Source organism: Rhinolophus sinicus, linkage group LG06 (assembly GCF_036562045.2).
Source record: "Rhinolophus sinicus isolate RSC01 linkage group LG06, ASM3656204v1, whole genome shotgun sequence".
Classification (NCBI taxonomy): Eukaryota; Metazoa; Chordata; class Mammalia; order Chiroptera; family Rhinolophidae; genus Rhinolophus; species Rhinolophus sinicus.
Window position 1 is genome coordinate 90,368,974 of NC_133756.1, and position 9,983 is coordinate 90,378,956.

General features: G+C 35.3%; 1 pseudogene; it reads left to right on the plus strand.

The window, feature by feature from the left end:
- Nucleotides 1-276: 276 nt before the first annotated feature.
- LOC109436367 (zinc finger protein 639) lies at nt 277-1,716 on the plus strand (annotated as a pseudogene).
- Nucleotides 1,717-9,983: the final 8,267 nt, after the last annotated feature.

The window sequence follows — 9,983 nt, forward strand, 5'->3', positions numbered from 1 at the left end:
AACGATCAAATTGTTGAGTGAAAATAACTGCAACTCTAGAAGTACATACCCAGTAAGACTGTCTTTCAAGAACAGGGGTAAAATAGGGAGCGCAAGACCAGGACCCCGACTGCAACAGGTGAGCCCACTGGAGGGGCCACATGCTGCTGCCTCAGAACTATGCCTGGGCTGGCCCTGAGGGTACCTGGGGATTGGCATTTTTACCACCTGTGAAAACTTCCCTATAATTCATTTTTCCTCACTCCCTTCTTAAGAATTATACTAAACTGAAAAGATATGAATGAGTATCCTCAAAAAACAAAAAGGAAGATTTTACACCCTTCTCCTTATTCAGATTCCTCTGAAATAAGCAGAATTGCAGACGGATTCAATGGAATTTTTTTCTGATCATTGTTCTAGTGTCTGTTCTATGAGACAACCAGACTTAAAATATTTTGACAACAAAATGATGATTCCGATACAGACACATTAAATGACTTGCCAAAATTACAGATGGAATCAAGGCCAGAAACAAAAATCAGAACTATCTGGTTCCCAGTGCCGTACTTAGAATTCTAGACCACACTGCCTTGTCTACAAAAAACATGCTGATGAAATTTGTAATGAAGAATGTGACTCACCTGAATCAATCAACAAAATCAAGAGGAGAGTCCTACAGAAGTTCACACTGCTGAAGAGGTTCCATTAGCTGCAGAAGTACATGCAGTTGCTGAAGATCATGATATAGACAGAAAACAATTCTTCTCAGAGTCTCCAAGACCAAACTGATGAAGAGCCACTGGCTAAACTGCAAGATTCTTGACGAGAGCCGAACCTTGAATGTGACTGCCCAGCAGAAATGGCCTGTACTGAGAGCTAATAGCAGTGGCCTCTATAAATGTGAACTTTGCGAATTCAACAGCAAAAGATTTTTCAGATTTAAAGCAGCATATGATCCTGAAGCATGAGTGTACTGATTCAAATGTGTGTTGAGTATGCCAGGAAAGTTTCTCTACCAACATGCTTCTGATCGAACACGCCAAACTGCAGAAGAGGATCCCTGCATTTGTAAATACTGTGATTATAAGACAGTAATTTTTAAGAACCTCAGCCAGCACATTGTAGACACCCATTTTAGTGATCACCTTTATTGTTGTGAGTGGTGTGTTGTGCAGTTCTCCTCAAGCAGTGAACTCTACCTACATTTCCAGGAATACAGCTGTGATGAACAATACTTGTGTCAGTTCTGTAAACATGAGACAAATGACCCGGAAGTCTTGCATAGCCATGTGGTAAATGAACATGCATGTAAATTAATAGAGTGACAAGTATAACAATGGAGAACAGGAACAGTACAGCCTCTTGAGCAAAATTACCTTTGACCAATGTAAAAACTTCTTTATATGTTAAGTATGTGGTTTTCAGAGTAGACTTCATACAAATGTTAACAGGCATGTTGATATTGAGCATACTAAAATGTTTCCTCATGTTTGTGATGACTGAGGGAAAGGCTTTTCAAGTATGCTAGAATCTTGCAAACATTTAAATTCACATTTATCTGAAGGGATTTATTTATGTCAATACTGTGAATATTCAACAGGACAAATAGAAGATTTTAAAATTCATCTAGACTACAAGCATTCAGCTAATGTACCTCATAAATGTAGTGACTGCTTGATGAAGTTTGGAAATAAAAGGAAATTATTAAGTCACCTTCCAGTCCATGCGTCAGCTTGATTATTCTCTTTAACTTCCATAATGTTAATGTAAAATAATAAATATGACTTTTGGGGGGGAAAAATCTACAAGGGTAAAATAAAAACATTTTTAGATAACCAGAAACTGTGATAGCTTACCACTAGCAGACTCTCAAAAAATGACCTTTTAAATGATGAACATCAGGAAGAAAAAAAAAAATTCAAAAAATAAGATTTGAGATACAATAAAAATGGTGAGGAAAAAAATCTGTAAAGATTTAGACAAATCTGAAAAACTTGGTTGTATAAAACAGTCATAATGCTAAAATTGTGAGGTTTTTTTAAAGATAGAAATAAAATCCTGAATAACCACAGCAAGTAAGCCCAGTGGGGGGATATCAGAGAAAAATAATTATAAGACCCTTGTATTATTCAATAAGTTCAGACACTGATTAATTTTACATTTTCAGTGGACAAGGAAAACCAGCAAAAGGAGATAAGTGGTGTATAGATTCCTAACAAGTATAGGGAAGAAAAGTTAAATAAGAAAAAAAATAATCAAAAATAAGGTCAGAAGTGAGACATAAAAAAGCACAGACACCACGGAGAAATAGAAAGCACAACATAAGGGGGTAAAAATAAGTTCAAATAAATACATTAAAATAATAATAATAAATGCCAATTTAATTCATAGTTTAAGGACAATTGCCAGATAGTATTTGTTTTAAGTAAGAGCTAAGTGTTATTTCTAAGAAACAAATATAAAACATGCAAACATAGGCAGATTAAAATATAAAGACTGAATAAGATATACTGGGCAAATACTAATCAAAAGAAAAACAGTGGTATTGGAAAATTACACTTTGAGACAAAAAGCATATATAAAGAGTCATTGCTTAATGATAAAAATTGTTAATAAATTAGGATCATGTGCACTCAATAAAATAAACTCAAAAGATATAAAAGTTAAAAGAATGTCAAGAAATGTATAAATTTACTATCATACCAGGAGTTTTTAACATTTCTCTCTCAATTATTTGTAGCCAAACAGACAAAAATTTTATATAAAGCTTGATTTGATGGTTATTTATAGGGCCATGCATCCAACAACAAGAAATACATTTTACCCTCAAGATCTATTAAACATTTATAAATATTATCTCAATATTAGGCCATAAAATAAGTCTCAACAAATTTCAAATTATCCATATCATACAGAGCATATTCTCTGACCACAATTAAATTAGAAGTCAGTAACAAAATATTTTAAGCCTCTTTAATTTCCTCTAAGGAAATTAAAATATTTTTAAACAGTTTATGAGTCAAAGAAGAAGTAATAGAAATTAAAATATACTTAGAATTAAATAGTAATAATAATACATATCAAAACTTGTGAAATGCTAAAATAATAATTTGAGAAAACATAGTTTTGTATGCTTATAGGAGAAAAAAAAGGCTTAAAAATGTTTAACTTGAATGCCTATCTTAGAAAACAATTTAAAACAGTACAATTTTTCTAGATGAGACTTTCTACTATCTAATAAGCATATGTCTTGGTGACTTTGGAGTGTCATGGAAATGGGCTCTTCAAAAAATTATATTTCTGATAAATAAATCTTTTAAGAAAAAAGACAATGGAAGAAAGCTCAAACAAAATAAAGAAATAATAAATGCCACAGTAGAAACAAACAATAGAGAAAACAAATATACAATATTTGTACCAACAAATCCAAAAAATATTTCTTTGAGACTACTAATATGAATGTTAATCCTCTGGCTATACTAACCAAGTAAAAAAAAAAAAAAGAGTGAAGACACAAATATACAATAACAAAAATGAAAAGGGATCACACTAGAGATAGAGCAGAAAACTAAAAAGATAATAACTTCTTCAGCCAGTAAGCTGTAGAACACATAAAATTGATAAATGCATAGAAAAAAGCAATTTACCATAAGTGACTCATGAAGAAATAGATGGTCTGAATAGTTCCATAATCATTAAAGAAATTAAATTAGTAGTTAATGATCATCCCACAAAGAAAGAAAAATAAATGGAATTTCAATCTTTTAAAAATTCTTCTAGGAAATAAAAACAAGGAATATTCCCCAATTCATATGTAGTTGACCCTTGAAAAACACGGTTTTGAACTGCATGGGTCCACTTATTATTTATACATGGATTTTTTTTTTCCAATAAATACCTGTACATTTTTTTATCCAAAGTGGGGAGTAAGCGGATGTGGAAGGCTGATTGCATACATTGATCCATGCACTTTATATAGGGGACTTGAGCATCTTTGCATTTTGGTATCTTGTAACCAATCCCCAGTGGATACCAAGGCACAACTTAAGTTTTGGGGAAATCAAAAGTTACATGTGGATTTTTGACTCTACAGGGCTCAAGGCCCCTAACCCCACAAGTTCAAGGATCAACTGTATAAGAATATGTAATCTTACTACCAAAATAAGCAAAGAAAAACACAAGGGAAAACAAGGATAGGTCATTCACTATCTTAAACATGTAAAAAATACTACAAACTGAATTCAACAATATGCATAAAAGACATACATTCTGATGGTTAATTTTATGTGTCAACTTGACTGGGCTAAGGGATTCTGGGATAGCTGGTAAACATTATTTCTGGATGTGTCTATGAGGATGTTTCTGGAAGAGATTAGCATTTGATTCAGTAGACTGAGTGAAAAGATCCATCCTCACCAATGTTAGTAGGCATTATCCAATCCATTGGGGGCCTATCTGGAACAAAAAGGTGAAACAAGGTCATAGTCTCTGTCTTTTAAAGCTGGAACATCCATCTTTTCCTACCCTCTGAATTCAGAATTCCTGGTTCTTGGACCTTTGGACTCCGGGCTTTACACCATCAGTTACCCTGGTTTTCAGGCCTTTGTACTCAGACTGAATTATACCACCAGCTTTCCTGGTTCTCCAACTTGCAGACAGCAGATCAGGGCTTCTTGGCCTTCATAACCACATGAGCCAATTCCTATAATACTTCTCTCTCTCTCTCTCTCTCTCTCTCTCTCTCTCTCTCTCTCTCTCTCCCCCCTCCCACCACCCCTTGCCCCCCTGTGCCTGTGTGTGTGTGTGTGTGTGTGTGTGTGTGCATGTGTGCATGTGTATAAAATCCTGTCATGTTGGTTTTGTTTCTCTGAGAACGTTGACTAATATATATACATCGTAACCAGTTTGAGTCTATTCCAGGGATGCTAGTTTGATTTAATGATATAATTTACCACATTAACAGATTAAAAGGAAAAAAATCATTTCATCATCTCAATAAACGGGAAAAAAAATCATTCAAAGAATGATACCCATTTATAAATATAAAAAAGAAAAAACTAGAAAGGAATTTCCCTAACCTGCTAACAATACCTACCAAAAGCATACAGAAAGCATTCAAATGAAGAAACATTAGACCTATTCTATAAAAATTACAGATAGCCACTAGTATCAGCCTAATTCACTATAGTAAGAAAATGAAAAGACACTGTGATGACACAGAGTGTCAATTTGTCAAATCAAACTCATAAAAACCAGAGCTCTTACCTATCAAACTTTAATAATAATTCAAAGAATAAAGGTAACTACAAGAAGCAGGTAAATCATGGAGAATTCTGATACTATCATCATAGCTCCCTAGTTCTTTTCTCTTTGTATTATGACGGAAAGCTCCCTGGTCCAAATTAAGTTGATTTCTCTAATGATGTATGCTATACATCACTTACACAAAGGGGAGCAATTCTCATCATGAAATATCTCCAGTTTGTACAACAGACATTACATAGCTATACTGACATTTTCCAGTGAATCATGCCCCATAAATCTATAAACAATTGGTTTGTTTACCATAAACAACCATGAACAACCTACATGGATCAGGCATATCCTGCTAAAAGCAGCCCACACATAAAGACTATCTATTATGTTTACAAGGAGATTTAGCCAGGCCATTTCATTCTTTTGAGTTCTTTTCCTCTTCCCTGAATTCGATGGGTTACAGACCAGCTGCTAACTCTTCCCTTCCCTTCCTGGTCTTAAAAGGTATAAGGATTTGGGAGAGAAAAACTGCTTATATAACAAGCTACATGAAGATAGGGAATTTTATTTGTTTTGTTAACCTCCTTGAATATTACCAAGACCAGAGCTAGCATATTGTAGATACTCAATAAATGTCTGTTGAACGAAAGAATGAATTATTCATAAATTAAAGCTTTCTACAGAGAATACCCAAAAGCAACCATAGACAAATTATTAGAATTGATAAGAGAATATAATAAGGTGGATTAATATTAAATCATCATACAAAACTAATTGCATTTCTATATCCCTGCAACAAAAAGTAATTTAAAAATAATCTTTAATATAGCAACAAAAAGCAAAGTCACCTAGAAACAAATCTAATAAAAAAAGTATAAGACCTTTATGACAAAAATTATAAAACTTTATCAAAAGGCATTGAAAATGCCCAAATAAATGGACAGATATACATTCATAGATAGGGAAATTCAGTATCATATCAGTTTTCCCAAATTGACCTACAGCTTCAATGTAATTCTAATCAATATGCGAATGTTTGTTTTATTTTTGTCTTGTTTTGTGTATGTTAATGATCTAAATCTAAAACTATATAGGAAACAAAAGTCCAAAATAGTCCGGAAGAAGTAGAAAGAGGAAAACTCACTACATGAAATACCAAAACTCATTATAAAGTTATAGTAATAGTCAGTGTGAGAATAGACAAAGGGACCACAGGACCAAGCAGAAAAAGCTCAGAAAGAGAGACAGTCATATATGGCAACTTAATAGATGAACACGTGTCCCTGCAAGTTAGTGGGGAAAGAGGGACTATGTAAAATTATTATTACACATTTATTATTATATTATTACATTTACTATGTAAAATATTATTACAATTGGTTATCCATCCAGAAAAAAATTAAATCTGACTTATTTTCTCCATACACAAAATTCAGTTTCAGGTAGATTATAAACCTAACTGTGAAGTGCAAAACTTCAAAAGTTTTAGCAACAAACAGAATAATATCTCCATGAACTTAGACAAGACATAAAAATCACAAAGAAAATTATTGCTGTATTTCACTAAGACAAATGTGACACTTTTGTTAACCAAAAGATATTATTTAAAAACTAAACAAACAAACAAACAAAAAACCAAGCAGCAACAAGCTACGAAACAAAGAGTTGTAACAAATGTAGCTGACAGAATCTATAATAAACTCACACATTTTAATAAGAAAGTCATAACCCAATTGAAAAATTGACAAAAGTCTGTCCAGTCCTGTCACAGAAGAAAAAACTGATCATAGATATATGAAAAAGTTGTCAACCTTGTCAGTAATCAGGGAAACACAAGTTTTAACTCCAGTTAAAGGTAATTTCACATCATGATGAATGCAAAAATTAGACTCTGACAATACAAATTTTGGTGAGAATGCAGGACAATGGGAACCCTTATACATTGGTGGGCGGGACTATAACTGAATCCAATCCCTTTGCGAAATAATTTAGCATTATCTTTAAACCTGGAAAAGGTTTGAATGGCAATTCCACTTTTAGATATACAGTTAACCCTTTAACAACGTTAGGGGTCCGGGGTGCCCTTGAAAATCAACACATAACTTTTGATTCTACAGTCAGTCCTTTGCATTTGTGGATTCAACCAACCTTGGATGAAAAAAATTTTTTCATCTGCCATTGGGAAACTGCATTGGGAATGTGAAAATACTGTTTTCAATCCACTATTGGAGGCTCCAGAAACCTCAGATATGAAGGGACAACCATATTTATTGAAAAAAAATCCACATATAAGTGGATACGCACAGTTGAAACCATGTTGTTCAAGAGTCAACTATATATCCTAGACACACTTACACATATATATGTACTAGAAGACAGAGCAGTAATGTGTGTAAGAGCAACCAAATAAAAACCACTCAAATGTATATCACCAAGGAAATAGATAAATTGTGGCAAATTAACCCTACAAAACATTCTGCAGCAGTGAAGTAAATAAACTATAGACACAGAGACTGATGTGGAGGAATATAAAAAACAGAATTGTGAGGGAAAGCGAGTCACAGAAAAACACTTAGAGCATGATACCATCTAGCTAAATGGCAAGATGCAATAAATGATAAATATGAGTGGTACAAAGTGTCATAAAGTTCTGAGGAAGAACTTCTGCCTATGGGAATCAGGGAAGATATCATAGGGAAGTAACATTTAAACTGAACTTTGAACAATAGTAGAGACAATTTCTCCAGAGAGAGGCGGAGAAGATCAGGTATATGTAAATGCTGCCCAGGCTGAGAAACAGTCAGCAATGGTATGGAGGTTATCCCCAGCCCCCCACTCCCCGCCCCACACTCTTCAGAAAACAATGTAACTAAAAAATAAGGCATGTCCTTAAGAGCAGAGACAAGGCTAGAGATAGGTCGGAGCTTCCTTACCTGCTATATTCCAACACACAAGACAGAAAATCCCATTATTCATATCCTAAAGGGATCATGTTCTTTTCCTCCCCCCTTGAACAGGGCCCCATCCTGTGAGCCACACCCTTTCACCTCTGCCTAGTTCCTCTGCTCCTCTTCCCCAACACCACTCCCATTCCCACCATTTGAAAATAACAGTGGCGGATGCTGCCTTATGATGAACAGCACCACTTCCAAATGAGTGTGAAATAACACCAATCATCCGGGTAGAAAGGCTTGCACTGGCCCAAAGCATTGAGCAAACCCCTGAAACCTCGACTCCATCAAGAGAAGGCTATTGTGTGTGCTTGGGGGCAAGTCTCCTGAGCAAGGATTCTCACGCGATGCCCAATTTGGGATATGGCTCAATACACACACACTGTGCTTTCCACCTATACTCATTCCACACATATTTGCTGAGCACATAAAGCCAACAGGAGTTGGGTCTTCATGGAGCCCTGCAGCCAGTCTCATCGTACTGCTGCTCCCTCATCCCCATGGTAGTTTTCAATGGTAATAGCCAAGGGTTGTTAGACATGATCCAGAAGTGATTAGCTATGTATTTTCATTTTGCAGAACAGCCAGTCAGTGTTCACTCAAGCACTAATGCTTTGTATAATAAAACCAAATGGGAACTGTATTGAGTAAAATACTCTTAATTGTGTTGGAAAGTTTATTGTTCGAAGTAATATTTGAGATGTACACAAAAAATTACTGGCAGAATATCAACTTGTACTTCATTTTAAAATTACTTTCTCTTATCCTTTTCCCTTCGAACCAAGGTTAATACATTTGAAAATGAGAACTGAGAAAATGTTTCGTGTAGTTTGACTTGAAAGAAGGGCTCTACTTGTTACCAGGAAACTGAGGAGGGAGGTCCTTACCTTTCCTTGCTGCCTCCGTTTTTCATCTGGAAGATTTTACAGCAAGTAGGAACTCATCTGAACATGAATATGGAGGCTGCTCTTCTTACGAAAGAGGATGTGATTAAAAGAAGTGATGATGAATTTTAACTGATCCCACCATATACTTTGAAATGTTTTCTCTTATAAAAGGTACACATAGCTGAAATAAAGCTCTAGGTGACCCAGGGCTCAGAAACGGAGAAAGGAACTGAGAATCTAACCAGTGAGTGGGACTTAGGGTGCTAGTTATTGCCAATATGTTACAGTCACAGAATAGGCGGAACTGGTTGAGAGCCACAGTCAGAGGCCAAGCTCAGCGCTCAGAAAACAGATACAGCCAGTCAGGGGACCAAACTGAAGGTGGTGAGCAGAAGCAAAACTGGTACACAGAGCACAGAACATTTTTATTGTCAGTCCAGAGATTTACCAAGCACACTTTCATTTTATGGCTTGAGAGTTTGGAACTCTGGCCCAGTAGTATCCTACCATCCCCTTTTTAAAGAAGGCCCAAAGCTGAAATTTATCAGAAAAATAAGGCTGACAATTTACAAAACAGTAAGCTGAGTCAGAAATAGTGAATTAGCCAGCGTGGAACAGAGCATCTCAGTACAATGCAAACAAAGTCTTGGCTTCATTAGCATTGTGCTCTAAACACTTTAACTAACCAGCCTTCTGTGGAACCCAATTCATCAACAATTATTAGGGTTATTGGTAAAATTAAGATACTGAGTGAGATCATGAGGGGTATTTTATTTACAAGGGATAGAAACTCAACCAGAAATAGTTAAGGCAAAGAAAGTGTACTGTACTGTGGTGCCTCACGGAACCCAAGCCAGGAATATGTGGACCTCAGTAACAACTCAAAGCAGGAAAACATGCACCACTGGGA